The following is a 17,915-nucleotide window of genomic DNA, read 5'->3' as shown; positions in this document are numbered from 1 at the left end:
TAACTACAATTTACAAATATAAATTGTAACTGTTGCCAAACATCAAAATTTTGATCACATGACCATGAGGATGCTGCAATGGTTGCTAAGTATGAAAATGGTCACTAAGTGTGAAAAATGGTCATCAGTCACTTTTTTCAATGCCATTGTAACTTTGGTCACTAAACCCATTATACCACCTTTCTTGCCACAATTCTTAAATGAATAACTGCAGCTGATAAGTTAGTAACACAAGTGAATCTGGTTTCCCCATTTGACTTTGTCAAAAGGTCACACAAGGCGATTACATGACCCCAGGACACTGAAACCATCATGAATATGAATCTGTTGCCAAACATCAAAATTTTGATCACATGACCATGAGGATGCTGCAACGGTCACTAAGTGTGAAAAGGTCGCTAAGTGTGAAAAATGGTCATCAGTCACTTTTTTCAATGCCATTGTAACTTTGGTCACTAACTGAACTGTTTGAAAGCTAAGGCTAGCTTGCATTATAATGCCTTATGCTAGCTTACATTTTCAAGAGAGAGAAGCTAAACTCCTTATTAGAATTAAAATAGAAATGAATATAGTATAGTATAGTAGAATAGAATAGAATAGAATAGAATAGAATAGAATAGAATAGAATAGAATAGAATAGAATAGAATAGAATAGAATAGAATAGAATAGAATAGAATAGAATAGAATAGAATAGAATAGGTTTATTAGCCAAGTGTGATTGGACACACAAGGAATTTGTCTTTGGTGAATATGCTCTGAGTGTACATAAAGAAAAATAAAATAAAATACATTCATCAAGAATCATAAGCTACAACACTTAGTGATAGTCATAGGTTACTAATAAGCAATCAAATTATACTAGGAAACAAATTATTAGATTTTTAAATTATTGGATTTTTTTTCAAAGAAACTCAGTATGTGCTTCCTAATTATTAAAAGTGCAAATTCAGTGTCAATGACTCCTGACTATTTAAAATGTAGTCTAATACAATTTAAAAAAAGAATCCACACAGAATAAAACTATTTAAAAAAAACCTTTGGACAATAAATAAAATATTATTTTAAAATATATTAAAAAAGAAAAGAAAAAAACCCGGCTCACTTACCAGCAGGCAGACACTCCAAGTCAATCCAGAATGATGTAGATGTTAATATCTGTGGACCACCAAAATTTTCTCACAGACCACCAGTGGTCCACCACGGACCACTGGTTGGGGACCACTGCTTTAAAGCAGAATCTGCAGAGGGGAAGCAGGGAGACAGTTCCTAAATAGAATGCCCCCTTTAAAAAAAGTAAGTGTTTTTTTAAATGACTCAATGCAGCCAAGTTCATTACATGGCATCATACAAGCCTTGTCACATCTTATTATGCCATCATCACTAAATCTCTTTAGAAAGTCTACACGAATATAGTTTGTAAATCCCCCTATTGCTCCTTTCCCAGGACTCCTGATGCTGGCAAGTAGACTGCTCTTGCCCACAGAAGCTCAAGACGAGAAAATTGGCTAAAGCACAGCTTAGCCATGCTGGATGAAAATTTAAATTTCTAACTTGCCTCTTTTTGGGGGCAGAGGGGGGGCATCAAGGCTGCCCAGGAAGACCAGCAGAATAATAATTTTAAAAAAGAGATAGATTTAATATGATAAATAGAGAAATGTGTAGAGAAATGTAAAAAATGAAGAGGGATGGATGGATGAAAAGGGGGAAAGATGGATGAGTTTTTAAGAGTCTGGGGCTGCAAAACGGAGGTTATTAATCTCTGTGTGTGTGTGTGTGTGTGTGTGTGTGTGTGTGTGTGTGTGTCCAGCCTTCATTCCTGCTCACTTCACACTGAATGCACAAAAAGAGCAGTCAAAATGTGTGTGTGTGTGTGTGTGTACGATTTTTACCAGCAACAAAAGGGGAATTGCTAACAGGGTCTTTTATTTGCAGCTCTTAAGTGCTCGGTTACAGCAATTACGAGATCTTAGGAGAAATGGGGGAACCTGGGAAGGGGGCGTGGGGAAGGGAGGCAGGGGATCGGAGATCACAAGGTAGGAAAGGGATAGATTAAAAAAATAAGAGGGGATCGTATGCCCCCACCCACCCACTCCCAACCCCATCCAACAGAAGGAGACGAGAGAAGAGCAGCGGAGAGAAGGAAATCTCCTCCATCCCCCCCACCTCTTCCAAATTATACATACAGACACTGCCCTCCCCATCCCGCAGCCCCAATTCCAGCCGCACCAATTCAAGCTCCCAGATCTCTCTCTCTTTTTTTCTCCCCACTCATCCCCCCCCTCAACCAAACAAACAAGCAAAGAAAATACAAGAAAAGCAACTTTTTAAAAAATAAATAAATGAAATCCAAGGCATGGGAGGAAAATCCCCCTTTCCCCTAATTCCCAGTTCCCCCCATCCCGCCTCCCAATCCATTTGGGGTGGATTTCTTTATTTGCAATAAATCCTAGGTTTCCCCCCCTTTTTTTTAAAGGAAGGAAAATGACAGATCTTCTCCCCCCTTCCCGCTCTCCCTCGCCAAAAGGAGACCAGAGAAAAGCAACCAGATTGAAAGGAAGGGAGATATGATCGTGTTTGGAAGAGCAGGAGGGGAGGGAGCCTCGCCCCTCATCAGGCGCTGTGAGCGAGCCGAGCGGAGGAGGGAAACCACTGCCCTCTAAAGGCCAAATAGGGAACGATACTTCAGAGAAACAAAAACTTTTTTTAACAGCGTCCTTTTTAAATCGGGACTTTTTGAACACGCCGCGGGACACGGGACAAATTTTGAAAAATTGTGACTGTCCCGCCAAAAGCGGGATGAACATATATTGCCACCTTGGTTGCGTCCGCTGAGTCCCGCCCAGCCACCCTGTTTAGGATAACCCGCTCCCTCCTAAATAGGAGGGATGCAGGGGACCCCCTACAGGGTAAGGCTGAGGAGTATGTCCAGTTCTTAGCGGACAAGGTTGCTCGGTTTCGGTCGGACTTGGACTCCACCTCTGTAGATCCAGCCGAGACACAGGGGAATAACTTGGCAGACCATCTCTGGGTTGAGTTCCAGGATGTTGCCTCAGGGGATATGGACAAGGCCATACGAGCTGTGAGCGCCTCCACCTGCATACTGGACCCGTGTCCCTCCTGGCTGGTTGCCAACAGCAGTGAGGTGACACGAGGCTGGATCCAGGCGGTCGTTACCGCCTCCCTTCGGGAGGGGCACTTCCCCGCCGCATTTAAAGCGGTGGTGGTGAGACCCCTCCTGAAGAAACCATCCTTGGATCCAGCCGTTCTTAACAACTACCGTACAGTCTCCAACCTCCCCTTTGTTGGGAAGGTTGTTGAGAAGGTGGTGGCCTTCCAGCTTCAACGGTTCTTGGAGGAAGCTAGCTACCTTGACCCCTTCCAGTCCAGCTTCAGACCTGGTTACAGCACAGAAACCGCTTTGGTCGCATTGACCGATGATCTCTGAAGAGCCAGGGATGGAGGCCATGCGTCCATCCTGGTTCTCCTTGACCTCTCAGCGGCTTTCGATACCATCGACCATGGTATCCTTCTGCAACGACTGTGGGAGGTGGGAGTGGGAGGCACTGTTTTACAGTGGTTCTCCTCCTACCTCTCGGACAGGTCGCAGTCGGTGTTGGTTGGGGGGCAGAGATCGTCCCCGAGGCCCCTAACTTATGGGGTGCCTCAGGGCTCGGTCTTATCCCCCCTACTATTTAACATATACATGAAACCGCTGGGCGAGATCATTCGGAGGCACGGGATAAAATACCATCAATACGCGGACGACACACAGTTGTATCTGTCCGCCCCGTGCCAACTCAATGAAGCGGTGGACGTGATGAACCGGGGCCTTGAGGCCGTTAAGAACTGGATGAGAGCTAACAAACTGGTACTCAACCCAGACAAGACCGAGTGGCTGTTGTGTTTACCTCCCAATAATTTGGCCAATGTTCCATCACTCAGGCTGGGGGGTCAAATTTTACACCCCTCAGACAGGGTTCGCAACTTGGGAGTCCTCCTGGACCCACAGCTGACTTTCAACCATCATTTGTCAGCTGTGACCAGGGGGGCATTTGCCCAGGTTCGCCTGGTGCGCCAGTTGCGGCCCTACCTGAATCGGGAAGCCCTCACAACAGTCACTCGAGCCCTTGTGATCTCTAGGCTGGAATACTGCAATGTGCTCTACATGGGGCTGCCCTTGAAGAGCATCCGGCGACTTCAGCTAGTCCAGAATGCGGCCGCGCGAGTGATTGTGGGCGCACCGCGGTTCGCCCACATAACACCTATCCTCCGCGAGCTGTGCTGGCTACCTGTTGATCTCCGGGTGCGCTTCAAGGTGCTACTTACCACCCATAAAGCCCTCCATGGTAATGGATCTGAGTACTTGAGAGACCGCCTTCTGCCGATTACCTCCCTCCATCCCATCAGATCACACAGATTGGGCCTCCTCCGAATTCCATCCGCCAGTCAGTGCCGACTGGCGACCACGAGGAGGAGAGCCTTCTCAGTAGCAGCTCCGACCCTTTGGAACGATCTCCCCGTGGAGATTCGTACCCTCACCACTGTCCAGACCTTCCGCACAGCCCTTAAGATCTGGCTATCCCGTCAGGCCTGGGGCTAAGATCCTAATCCGCCCCACCCGAATGCTGAATGAATGTTGTGTTTTACTGTCTTATTTTATTTTACTCACATATTTTATGTTTTGTCTTACACCCCCTTCCCACGAGTTGTAAGCTGCCCTGAGTCCCCTCAGGGAAAAGGGTGGCCTATAAATGACAAATAAAACTCATTAAAAAAACTCATGTCTGGTCACCTTACACTATGCAGAATTCTCTTGATTGAAAATTTAGCTACTATACACGGTCCCTCTCTCCTGTAATTAGCTATTGGGATTTTTATTCCTATTTAAACAATTTCTCTAGGTATAATTATTCCTACTTATATTCCTAATTCTATCCATTCAATTTCCAATGATTTGCAAATGTCTACAAAACAGAAGGAAAATGTAACAGCATGAAACAAAAGAAAATAATATAACTAAGAAATTTTCTTAAAGCTGGCCTTTATTATAGAATTTCCTAACCCTTTGAAAATAAATAAATAATTCCAGTAAAAAAATCCAAGCAAGTGGCCCACAAGGCTGAATATTCAATGAAAGAATCAAGCCATTTTAATATTATGGAACTTCAGAAGAGGAAAATTTTGTGTTGCTAGTCTATAATTTCACAACTAAAATTGAGCAGGACTTCAGTGGCTACGCTAAATATTAAAGCTATCAGAATGCTATGGATATTTCTGCATTTCAACTGCAACAAATCCACAACCAGTATGTTCCTGATAAATATTCACTATATCACTATTCAGTAAATGTCCAATAACCAAATTCAAAATGAAATTCATGTATTTCTGCAGTGATATTTACCACAAATGGGGATTTCCATTTGCTCTTCTCAAAAGTAACAAGAGCAAAAGAAAACTACATTCCATTGTATAGTCTTCCACAGCAACAACTTTAAAATGACCAGGCAAAAACCCGATGGTCAGCTCACTCAATGTGCAGATCTAAGCAGGTCATAATGGATATAACAGTCAACACTTCTATTTCAAGCCTTGGATAATATCAAGGGTAAAAACATTAATATTTTTGATACTGCCTTAAAATTAAATGTCAGTTCAGCTTTTTAACTTGGGTAATTCTAATTCTAAAACCTGGTAGGTATCTGAGAAAGTTAAATGCGATTAGATAACAGCATACACCAAACACTCTTCTGGCTATAGTCTGAAGGCAGAATAATGACACAATCAGAACTGATAATAATAACTGGAAATAATACGTTATATGAGCATTAAATAAATACTAGTAATTTTCTAAATATTTAGTTAAATTGCTTTGGAGGATCAACTGGTTCTAATTTCAGAGCTCCAAGAGGGAAATGACAATTAAAGTGTTACAAGTAATAAGCTCAGGAAAGCACACTAAGCCTTAAATATTTTAATTTGAAAGCTTAAATAATCCACAGATCAAAATGTCTGAGAGAATTTTGTTTATAATAATACATCATCTTAAAACACATGTAATAGACATAGAAGCCTTGTTTTAGACAAGCCCATCAACCCAACATTTTGCTAGAGTTCCACTGACAGACCAAAACCTCACTAACTCCATCTGGAATGCAACTTTTAATTAAAGAAGGGAGTCATACAAAGACAGTGTGGCTGTCCTTGAAGAGCTCTCAGATATAACAGCTGGTTTAAAATGCAGCTGTCCGACTGTTCAGTGTGACAGGCTACAGGAACATTTACAATTTACAAGAAACTTTATTAGCTCTTTTCATACCCGATTCAGAGTCCTGAGGCTATCCTTCTATGGTTAAATATTTGAGCATTCAATAATGTCTTATGTGAAATCAGCAATTGTTCCATTTGTCTATCTATTGCCTATCTTGATTGGTGGTGCCTCTCCAGGGCCTTTTTATCTTGTTCACCAATATCATTCATACATGGAATTATGTGTATTTTTGTAATTTTCCTTGGAAGAATGAACTTATTGGAGTAAAGATGCAAAATGATTTCTGGTTATATTTTAACTTTCAGAACCCATTCCAAAAAGTATTGGGTGAAATAATGATAAAAACTAAACTTGATATGATTTAATTTCTACTTAATGTATTTGAATACAAATAAGGGTAGCTGTGCAATGCTTTGGATTGCATTTGGAAAATGTGGTTCAGAATGTCCAGTGAACAAATGCAGCATCTGATTGAGCTATTATTTTCTCACATTATGCAGGTACTTTGCAGAGGCAGAAAAAGAGAAAGTTGTGTTGTGTTGCACTCCCAAATGATCCATTTTTAATCAAATCTGAAATAGTTGACATATGATTATTCTCAAATCATCTTTTCTCTTTGTGTCATTTTAAAACATAGTAAGGTAAAGGTAAAGGTTACCCTCGCATATATGTGCTAGTCGTTCCTGACACTAGGGAGCAGTGCTCATCTCTGTTTCAAAGCCAAAGAGCCAGTGCTGTCTGAAGACATCTCCATGCTCATGTGGCCGGCATGACTAAATGCCAGAGGCACACAGAACACTGTTATCTTCCCACCAAAGGTGGTTCCTATTTTTCTACTTGCATTTTTACATGCTTTCAAACTGCTAGGTTGGCAGAAACTGGGACAAGTAATGGGAGCTTACTCTGTCAAATGGTGCTAGGGATTCAAACCGCCGAACTGCCAACTTTTCTGATCGACAAGCTCAACATCTTAGCCATTGAGCCACCGCATCCCTGATTAAAACATACAATCTGATTAACTGTTGGAAAACTCTGGAGGGCTCACTCAAGTCTTTCATGGACCACATGGAGCCCTGTGAATTCCCACCGGGCAACCATTAAAAAATATTTCTCAGCATAAGAACTTTCCATCATTTTACCAGATCTTTGGGATTTGAAGAAAATTAAATCCTTCTATATAATTTACAAATATATATATTTAAAGAAAATATTGCAGCCTTTCTGTAAGTGAATGTGGCTTTCTTCTTTCTCCTATGAAGATTTCAGGTAAATTATTATGTATTGTTTTTGCTTTATTTTCATCCTACCTTTATTATTCTTTATAAATAACTCAAAGCAATGAATATACCTAGTACTCCTTCTTCTCTTTCTATTTTTCCTACAACAACCTTGTGAGATGGGTAGAGCTAAGAGAGAGTAATCGGATCAGAATTATCCAGTAAATTTTTCATGGCTAAAATTGGACTGGAACTCACAGTCTCCTGATACCTAGGTCACTAGACCAAACTTATTTATTTATCTATTTATCAAAATTGTATGCCATCAACTTAGCTAAAATAGACTCTATGCAGTTTACAGACCTTGAATAAAACGCAGTATAAAACATTTAAATAAAAGATAAGAACTTTAAATTTAATTAAAATAAAACTGAGAAGGATGGAGAAGGAGAGAACAAAGTGCACACAGGGAGGAGGTGGGTACTACATTAGGTCCAATATGCCACACCCCTATAGGACCTCAGGCTGTTGGCATAGCCATCTATGGAAGGCTTTTCAGAAAGTCAAAAAGATGAAGTGTATCTGACCTTGGGGGCCAAGACGTTCAAGATGGCAGGCATTACAGCAGAAAAGATTCTTCTTCCAGATCCTACCAGCTGAAATTCCTTGGGGGAATCCAGCATGCCCCTTCTGCCAGCCTGAGACTAATCCCATTGGGGTGAACTGGTTTCTCAGATAGCCTGGACTCATGCCTAGAAGGTTTTTAAAGTTGATAATCAGCACCTTGAATTGGATGCACAAGCAAGCTGACAGCCAATGCAGCTTGCAGTACAATGTTGTAACATAGGCCACCTAGGGGCCCCAAGAACATCTGTGTTCTGTACCAGCTGAAGGTTTTGGATTGTCTTCAAGAAGGGCCTGATATAGAACATATTGCAGTGGTCCAGGCATGAGATAAGCAGAGTTTGACTGACTGAACACAGGATTCCTGAGCCAGGAAAGGGCACAGCTGATGCACAACACTAAGTTGTGCAAAAGGTCTCTTAGCCGTGACTGCCACTTGCTCATTGAGTGGGAGTCGCTAGTCAGGAGAACCCCCAAATTGTACACTGGATCTATCTGAGGTAGTGTAATTCCATTCAAAACTGGAGAACTATTCAAGTACTGTACATTGCTTCTGATATTGATGGGCATTGTCATTTAATTTTTCAGGAATGTTCTTAGTGTGAGAAAACTACCACAAAGTTGACTAACTTTCATGGAAGAAGGGAATAAAGTGAAAATTATTGATGGCCATAAATTAGTTATTGGTTGAATAGTTCATTATATTTTACATGCTAGAGTTAGGTTGCATTACAATCGAATAAATATAAAAATAAACATGATTTGTATGTTTTAATGTTTGGTTGTTCCATAGTTAATATTAATAAGATATACTGTACTCTAAGAAATGGACTGAAGACATCAGTCTATTATTATAAAGTTTCTAGGTAGCTTACAGTGATCTTAAAGATATTATAAGAATAGCTGCTTAGCTGTCAAATAAACTATACAGTTTCTATTATTCATTCATTTATATTTATTAAAAAGTATGGATTATGCATAGAATAAGTACATTTTAGTGATATGAGTAGCCATAAGTAATGGAAACTAATAACTAATTAGTTTCCATTACCTAGTTTATTAATAACTAATTAATAAACTAAAGAACTACAAAATGAGTGTATCAACATTATTTGCCAATGTTAAGTAATTAAGAGTCAATAATGAACAATTATATGATAATTAATATTCAGAAATATATTATAAAGCATACTGCAGCTACAAATCAGTGGGATTTATTTGAGAATATTTGAAGTACTTGCATTTTTAACAGTCAATATTCATATTAGAATAAAACGTATCTTAGTTTATTTATTCCAGAAAACTAGTTATATAAATAAAATAATACATTTATTAGTATCTAATTCTAAATTGAATTAACTAAAGTTTTGTTCAAATCAACATAAGTCTGATTGCACCTACAACATACTTAGCAACTCTAAATAGTTTTTAAAAATTACATTTTGATCAGCTGAATCTGCTTCTAAGCAAGACAACATTGCCTTAATACAATGTAATGTTGAGAATGATGTTTGCTTAGCATCCAATTCATCATTTAACACAAAGAAATAGTTACATAGTGCCATACAGATACTGGTCATATAAATTATCACTCTTACTTTTGCATCTCATAAAACCGAGTCAACATAATGATTAAAGCCTTTAAAAATGGAAATAAATGACTACTAGTGGGGAAAATGTTGGTTATTTCATTCATTTAATATTGTTGCCAAATTGTCCTAAGTAGCTCCTGAAGCAGCAAAGTAGACACATATTACATTCTCTATGAAATGTAGTTGTGAAGCTTTAGACCTGGTTATATTTTGCATCTGAAATACTCAAGATATAATTCTACATGTTACTGTATTGACTTTATTGGAATTTAAATAACTTAACACTATATAGAAGCACAACCTTAAACTATAATTCTTCCTTGAGTATATGGAAAACATACATGTTATACCTTAAGATTCAGTGGTCGGAGAAGGAAGGGAGGGAGTGTATTGGGAGAGAGGAGTGGTAGAGGGGGAGGGGAAGTAGGGTAGAGGGGAATGATGGAGGGAAGATGGAAAGTTGGAGGGGGGCGAAAGAAAGGGTGTATGGAGGGTCGAAGAGGTACATTGGGTTTCTATTTTGGGGGGTATTATTGACAAGAGGAATGGCTGTGTTTATTGTTTAATGTTATATGGCCCCGGTTGTGCACAGTATATATGTGATTGTACAAAAATGAAAATGGAAAATAAAAACACTTTTACCAGAAAAAGATTCAGTGGTCGGATTTCTAACATTAGAAATTAATGAACTAAACAATATTAATAATAGATGATGAATAACTTATCATTTTTATTAAAACCTAACTAGGATTATTAAATCTAATTTACTTCTGAAAACAAGAAAAAGACAGTCCTTAATTTAAAAAATAATAATGTCAACCTGCTGAACTTATAATGAGTTTGGGTTTTGGTAAAAGACTAAGAATATTGATTGATCTTTACAATTGTAAAATTCAGCTTGGGTCTAATCTGAATTTCCATCAGAAGATAGTACAAACACTAAGTAGCTTTTTTTTTTTACAATGCATGTAACCACAAATCTTAAGTTATACATTTCATCAATACTTTTTTGTGGTTAATGATTAAAAGCAGAGATCAAGCCATCACATTCCCAATTTACTTTGTTTAAAAAAATCAGAATATTCACAAATTGTTAAGTTTATGATGATTTATTTAGGAAGCATCATAATGATAGACAACAAAAATTCGATACGACTTAAAGTTATTTTACTGTGAAAGGGGATTAATTTAATCTTATCTATTTTAAACTGAATGTTGCAGATGTTCAATCACTTTGTTCCTATTGAGAATTTACTTAAGGACTTGGTAATAGGAAAAAACATATAATCTGCTGTGGTCTTGGAAGAATGCACTATGGTGGTGTTGTTTACTTACTAGGTAAAAAGGTTTATGGTTGGTATAAAAACATAAATAATGTACTATTACCCTAATGAAAAGATATATCAGAAGCAGTTTTAAAATTCCAGGGCATAACACATTTCTGTGGAGATCACACACCTTTCATTATATGTGATGATGACATACATCTTTCATGGCTTCAAATAAATGCATAGGCAAATTTCTGACTTGTCCGGGAATGAAGATGACAAAAGAGCTTGTGTTTGCTCAACCACATTTGGGACTTTAGTAGTGAACCTTTCCAAAGTGTTCTGATTTTGGATCAATTCAACAGGTTCATGTAGGACTATTCTTGACAAGCATCTGGGAATATCAATTCATTTTTGCTCCCTGGATATTTTTATGTGATAATGAAATATAGGAATTTTTTAAAGTATGGAGTTATGAACATTTATCTTGAAAGATATGAATAAAGATATGAATAAGGCTCAAAAGGATATGAGAGATAATGAAAAGGTGGCAATTCTAGATTTTTAAAAAGCTGTTTTGTCATTAAATATGTTTTTGAATTATATATATAGATAGATATATAAAATGTTACAAAAAGATTTAATATATGTTGTGGGTAAATAATATATACATATATATGATATATATACATGTGTACATGTACATATGTATATGACACACACAAATGTGTCTCTGTGTGTTTGTGTGTTTTTCAGTTATAAAAGTTTGGTTTTGATTTGAGTTTACTACTGTTTTTTTACTATCTTTCTATAATTCCACTGCTTTACAGATTAATTTACCTAACAGGCAACAGTAGCTCGGCTTCATTAATATTTTAAATGGTTTTTAATATTGTATTTATTATTGGAAGCATATAGTTATTCAATTTTATTAGAGGTTCAGTCTAAGTATTTCTAGCAAAGTTAGAAATAAGAGACAATTTTCCTCCTTTTTGCCTAATGCAATCAAATGTATTCTTTAAATTCTACTGTTTCAATCCAAATAAAGACTTAAGAAGTATAGTGGCAAACACTGGTTAGTATAAAAAATGTGAACAGCCTAGACAGCAGTAGGTGATGGACTGACTCATTATTGAGATAAATTTCTACATTTTATTTTTCTCCCCTGTCCCTCTCCCACCACATACACCAGCCCCACACTGACCATTTTTAAAATTTATATCCAAATAGCAAACGTGAACTGGAGAATCTATATTATCTACACTCTTCAGTTGAAAGTAGCTGTTATATTATGTTACTCATATATTGTTACTCACCTGATTTACCTCCTCTACAGTATTTCTTTAAGGGGTGAGGTTTACTTTTCCAGGAGCATTTAATTCATGTGGAAAATATTATTTTAAGAAGTGTAAAACAATAATTATGTTTATTTATTATCCTGACTTTATTATTTTTGTAAATACCATAACTCAAGACAACGAAGGCACAAAATACTCCTTACTCCTCCTATTTTCTCCAGAACAACAATCCTGTGAGGTGGGCTGGGCTGACAAAAAGAGCCTGGCCCAAGGAGAAATACTTTGTTATAAGCAGTGAATGATATAACATGCTAGCAAACAGCTGCATGTTAGATTCATTCATTCAGAAGTAAACCCTCCCAGAAATGTATTGTATTATCAAATTAACTAACAGTAAGTTCCTCCTCTATTTGAAGCAGATACCTTGAACCTGGGAATATTTTTGTTGCTTTCAAGATCTCAATTGTTTCTCCAAATGAAGAAAGAAATATCACAATTAGGATTATGTCCCATGGATATGGGAAAATCTAGGTTATAATAGCCCAGTGGATTTATACATCCAACTTGGATTTACAAGATAAAAGCAACTTTTAAATTAAAGTGCTTTTTTCTGAACTGAGCTTATTATTCTGAAGACAGGAATGATTTTCCTAGAAAGTTGTCTCTTTATGCTTGGCTATTATCTTTGATTTTCCCCTTCCACTAATGAGCATTTATCTAAAAGAGCCTCTTAATCCTCTGATGTGTGCTTCTGGTCAGAGGTAACAGTTTGAATAAAACCACTAATCACTTATCATTGATCATTAATCACACTTTTCTCTGGAGCTTTGCGACCTGCACAGGGATAAAAAAGACCCAAAGAAGGAATTCAGTTCATACCTCCTCTCCTTACTCACCCAATATTAGCTGTTTTATATTCTTCATGAAAATTGAATCCTGGGCATAAAAATAACAAATTCCAAAGAGAGCTTTCAAAATTAAGCAAGTTCCATTCTCTTTCTCACTTTCCCAATTTTAGCAAAGTCTGTTATAACTTGGCTAACCTTTCACTTTTAATAAATAATATTTGTTTACTATACTATACTATTACTATTAATATTACTAATACTAATACTACACTACACACTATACTTTATACAGCACTTTACACTATAATATACTATACTACTACTAAAGGCTATACTATTCATAAGCTCTACTACTTCTATATACCATTATACTACACTACACTGCAATGCACTGCACTATAGAGATTTGTATACCAGTATCTGTAATAAAATATACCAGATGTACAAAATTTTCACTAACATATTCAGTCAAGAAAATATATGAATCTGTATAGATTTTTTTTCTCCTTGAAAGTTTATTTTTGAAAGAGGGAATTCCAGTGTAATCTCTAATTGTATCTCTCTCTCAAGTCCTTTATGAAAGTTGTGTAGGATTCCACTTCAGTGCTATAATGATCCGTGATGAACCATTGTTAAAACCCCTAAAAAAGAAACGTTATTTTTCCAAGTAATGGAGATTATCATTTACAAGCTTTAGTTGGGAAAATTTAAAGAGACGCGCAAGTTACTCACTTATCACCCTCCTTAGAGCGCCGGGCGACCGGAGACATGCATCTCCTTTCGATCTTCCATCCTGTCCAAGACGGTCGCCCCGAGCGGCTGAGTTTCAAGAATGCTAGTGACGAGTTTAGTTAGGCAGGTATAGAATCTTCTCGTTCCCAGAGCAAAACTTGAAGAGGGGGCGGGAGTGAGGGGAGAGAGAGATGTCTGCTGAGAATGCAAAGAATCTTGGAAAGAAGGGGTCACGCCGTTCATCTCAAGCTAGGTGGCAGGACTTCTGCATTTCTAGCCTATCCCTCCCCAAAACTGCCCCAATATCCGAACCTCTTAACACACTCTTACTGGCCTGCAGAATGACGTAATGGTCCAGGAGCCAACTCTGACTCCCAAAGATAATGTCAGACAGGGCGGGGGCGACATAAGGGAGGGGGGTGCAACATAGCGATGCAGCCACCTATCAACCAAATATATACATACCACGAATCCTTGGTGATATTACTTTAAAAAAAACAACAACAGGAGAGGACCATGTGAGGACTGGAGATGGAATGGCGTCGTTACGGAGTGGAGAAGCAATGGGCTTTTTCATTCTTTTTTTTTTTTAGTCCAACAACTCTTGTTGAAACTTCTTCCCTCCGAGTCTTCTTTGCTTGAACTAGCGAAACGACTTTTAAAAGTTTTCGCGCTGCCGAGAAGTACTAGAAAGGACGCAGCTAGAAAAGGCAGTCGCAAGACACAGGGACGGGGGGGGGGGAGTTCAGTGCTGTCATTCCACCCAAAAAGAAGAGTGTTACGAAGCAGGAGGAAAGAGAGGCGGGGGGAGTGTATGCCTGATTTGTATCTCTCTCGGCAGTTCCCTGACGATAGGACTCCGGTCACCCAGGTTGTTATTGTTAACCTGATGATACATTTACGGTCCCTGAGAAAAAGCGGGTAAGGCAGACAAAATTCGCTCAAGTCTCGGAAGCGAGACATTTCGAGCTGGTCCGGAGGCTGATTTGGGCCATTCTGGAAACTCCTTTCCTAAGTGAAAGGGACCGTGAGATCAGATGCTTGTGGAGACAATGTGCCTGAAGAAGGTATACAGAGCTCGCATCCAGGGCTCAAGCAGTGGTCGATCGTAGTTACGCCACTGGAGATTCTGGATACGGCTTCTTTAAGTTCAGAAGTCCCCGGCAAATTTGAGGGAAGAGAAGAATTGTGACTCAGTGACAACGGAAGACACGCGCGAAGGGAGATATTCTCCGCTATCCTTCTGGTTAAGTTTTCAAACTTTTGCACACTAATTTCTGTGTTGGCAGTTACAGGAAAAGATACCGCCAAAGATTCTGTCTGTAATTGCTGTTTCAGCGTCTAAATATCTGAATGCCTACGCATCATTTTAAATATGCACGTCCTAAACATTTTACTCCCCGCTCCATTCCGATTAATAACAAATGATCAGGGCTACTACATCGGGCAGAGGGACTGGACACAAATCTGCACCGTTCCGCATCTTCTCGGAGCGAGTCACTCACTTTCCAGCTAGTGTCATGCGCTGACGGGCCGGATCATCTGCCTGAGATAAGACCGCTTCATTCCCCAAGTGAAAGTAAATCACTATCAATCATTAATTTGTACACAGTCAAGCAAATATCGGACTCAGCCGCCAAACTAAACATATAGCAAGTACCGTTTACAACAATGTGACTATTTTGTCGGGATCGCACTTTCTCTCGCTTACTCGCCCGCTTCACTTCAGGGTTTTTTTTTCGTTTTTTTTTGCTCTCCTGTCTGTAGGTTGATTGCACACACGTTCTGGGTTAAAGGAAAACAAACATCCTCTGCAAGCCAGAACTTTTAAGAGACTCTACGGAAAAGCGAGTTTTCAAATGCAATATAAAGTTGATAGGAAAAACGAAGGAACACCCCCCCCCCCGAAACATTTCAATATTTGTAAGGGACTTACCCAACAAGTGTAAGAAGGAAAGGGACCAGCAGTCTGAGTGAAGGAACCACGTTGGACTGAGAGAAGGTTACAATACGTTCTATTTAGAGAAGCATTACATCACCCTTCGTGACGTCACGTGGGATTCCTGAACTTCTAAATCATTGCGGTCCCCGCTCGAGAGAATCAAGAGAGAGGCGGAGACGGGAGGGGCGTGTTCCAGGCGGACCCCGCCCCCGCCCACTCCGTTCTAGCCAGCCACAATGCAGGGAGGCGGAGGAGTATTGACTGTAAAATCAGAGCGGCGTAAGCAAGACTTTCTGCACCGAGGATGACAGGACGCTGCCATTCGTTCTGTGAATCAGCCTGGGAAAAATCTACTTGCTGAGTTTGGGAGAAAGAAGCTGCTGGAGACTGAATCCCACCCCCCACCGTCCTTAGTATTTGAGTCAGTCTTAGGATGGGAGGCCAGCGTCCCAATCTTAAAGGCAGCAAAAAAGCTCTTCCTTTTGTTATTTGACCGTGATCGGTTCAGGTTTTATTTCGGTCCAATAGTCTCCAGCTAAGGTCTAAAGCCTAAAAGAGGGATCTCTGCCCAGGTAGAAAGTGCATTTCTCAGGATGCTGCATATCACATAAAGATAAGCAGTGCTGTGTACATTATTTTCTTTTCAGAAATTAACCATTAAATAATGTTAACTTCTGAGCTAATAATGGAGGTGAGGATAAAAATAATAATATAGAATAAAGTGATACATTTTTCAAAGTAATGTTAACTTCTGAACTAATAATGGAGGTGAGGATAAAAATAATAATATAGAATAGTGATACATTTTTCAAATGTTCTAGTACAGTGTATGGTCCTTTAGTCTGGGTATGGTTTTGGCCACTTAATTATGTTACTAACTTTCAAGGACTGCAAACAGTTTTGTTGATGTCTTAAACATGTTTTTTTTAAATAAACACAACTATGTAGTGTAGTAATTTAATTAGTTTATGCAACCTGCAGCCCTGAGATTAATAATATATGTAAAATTAAATCTCCAAATTTTAAGCAACTAAACATATAAATCTGCAACATTAGTGAAACAGAAGGTCTCAAAACAATACAAGCACACACACACACACACACACACACAGTCACAAAACATAAGCATCAAATTAGGATATATATTTTTTTGGTGTTCTAATCTTTGTTTGAGAAAGACAATTTCATGGAAAGATTCTAGGGAGGGGTTATATCATGAATTTTCTTCAGCTGATTTTCCTTGATGACACTTAATTGGGAGGACTAACATTGGTCAATACTTGGGAAGTCATTTTCCTGGAAGTTTATCCCACTAAATGCAGTGGGGTTCACTTCTGCCTAAAATTGAGAAGAACTAAAGTTCTTTAACAGAAGTCCAATGAAATAGTTAGGATTAATGTAATCTCACATTAATTTAGGTTTGTTTTTTAGAGCTGAACAAAATGCAATAGCTTTTTCTGACACCAACTTGTAGCCTACCCAAAATATTTTGAGGCTTGGAAAGCTAAATTTCCTATTTCTCATATACAAACTACCAGAACAAATACTTCTGGTTTTGGTTGACTGCATCTCAACCCCACATGCAGTGTCAGGACACTTTCCTCACTAGAAGTCAGGCCTAAACTTCTTTCCTGGCTTAAAATGTTTATACATGAAGGCCTGAATACCAAGACTATCTCCCACCACATTTCATAGCCGTGCTGAATAGTCAAAACATTTTGGAAACAGTGTGTTGGACATATTCTGCTTCATGACATGAAAGATAAAGGTCACTACTTTAACTTTTGTTCCAGAACATGCTGTTGAGAATAAGTGCATCTTCTTAAGGCCTTGTCTCTCCTGACTGGTCATAGAATAGCAGTGTAACATGTACTGTAGTAATGTTTTTTTGCTTCTTCTTGTGTACATCTATACCAGTGGTGTGAAATTCAAGGCCCCCGGGCTGGATCTGGCCCACAGGGTGCTTAGATCTGGCCAGCAGTGCCATCCTGAAAACAGTGAAGGACTGGCCTGTGGTGCCTCGGCCAGTGAAAATGGACCTTGGGAGGGCTATGTATAGCCCTCCCGAGCTCCATTTTCACTGGCAGAGGGTTGCAGGAGGATGTCCAAGCAGAAAATGGACTCA

General features: G+C 38.9%; 1 protein-coding gene across 5 annotated transcripts in view; it reads right to left on the bottom strand.

The window, feature by feature from the left end:
- The window catches only part of CREB5 (cAMP responsive element binding protein 5), a 257,149-nt gene extending 241,304 nt beyond the window's left edge, over positions 1–15,845 (bottom strand). For 2 of the 5 annotated variants that reach the window (XM_014056906.2, XM_014056905.2), the window contains exon 1: positions 15,785–15,815. The gene's annotated coding sequence lies outside the window, so the exon portion shown is untranslated. Of the gene's footprint in view, positions 1–15,784 lie in introns of all 5 variants that reach the window. The other 3 variants (XM_014056902.2, XM_014056904.2, XM_087712808.1) reach the window with 2 other exon arrangements.
- Between the last annotated feature and the right edge of the window lie 2,070 nt (positions 15,846–17,915).

Source organism: Thamnophis sirtalis, unplaced genomic scaffold, assembly GCF_051295495.1.
Source record: "Thamnophis sirtalis isolate CommonGarterSnake01/CBP01778 unplaced genomic scaffold, rThaSir2_p1.2 scaffold_4, whole genome shotgun sequence".
NCBI classification, from domain to species: Eukaryota; Metazoa; Chordata; class Lepidosauria; order Squamata; family Natricidae; genus Thamnophis; species Thamnophis sirtalis.
This window is presented reverse-complemented; position numbering and strand designations above follow the sequence as displayed.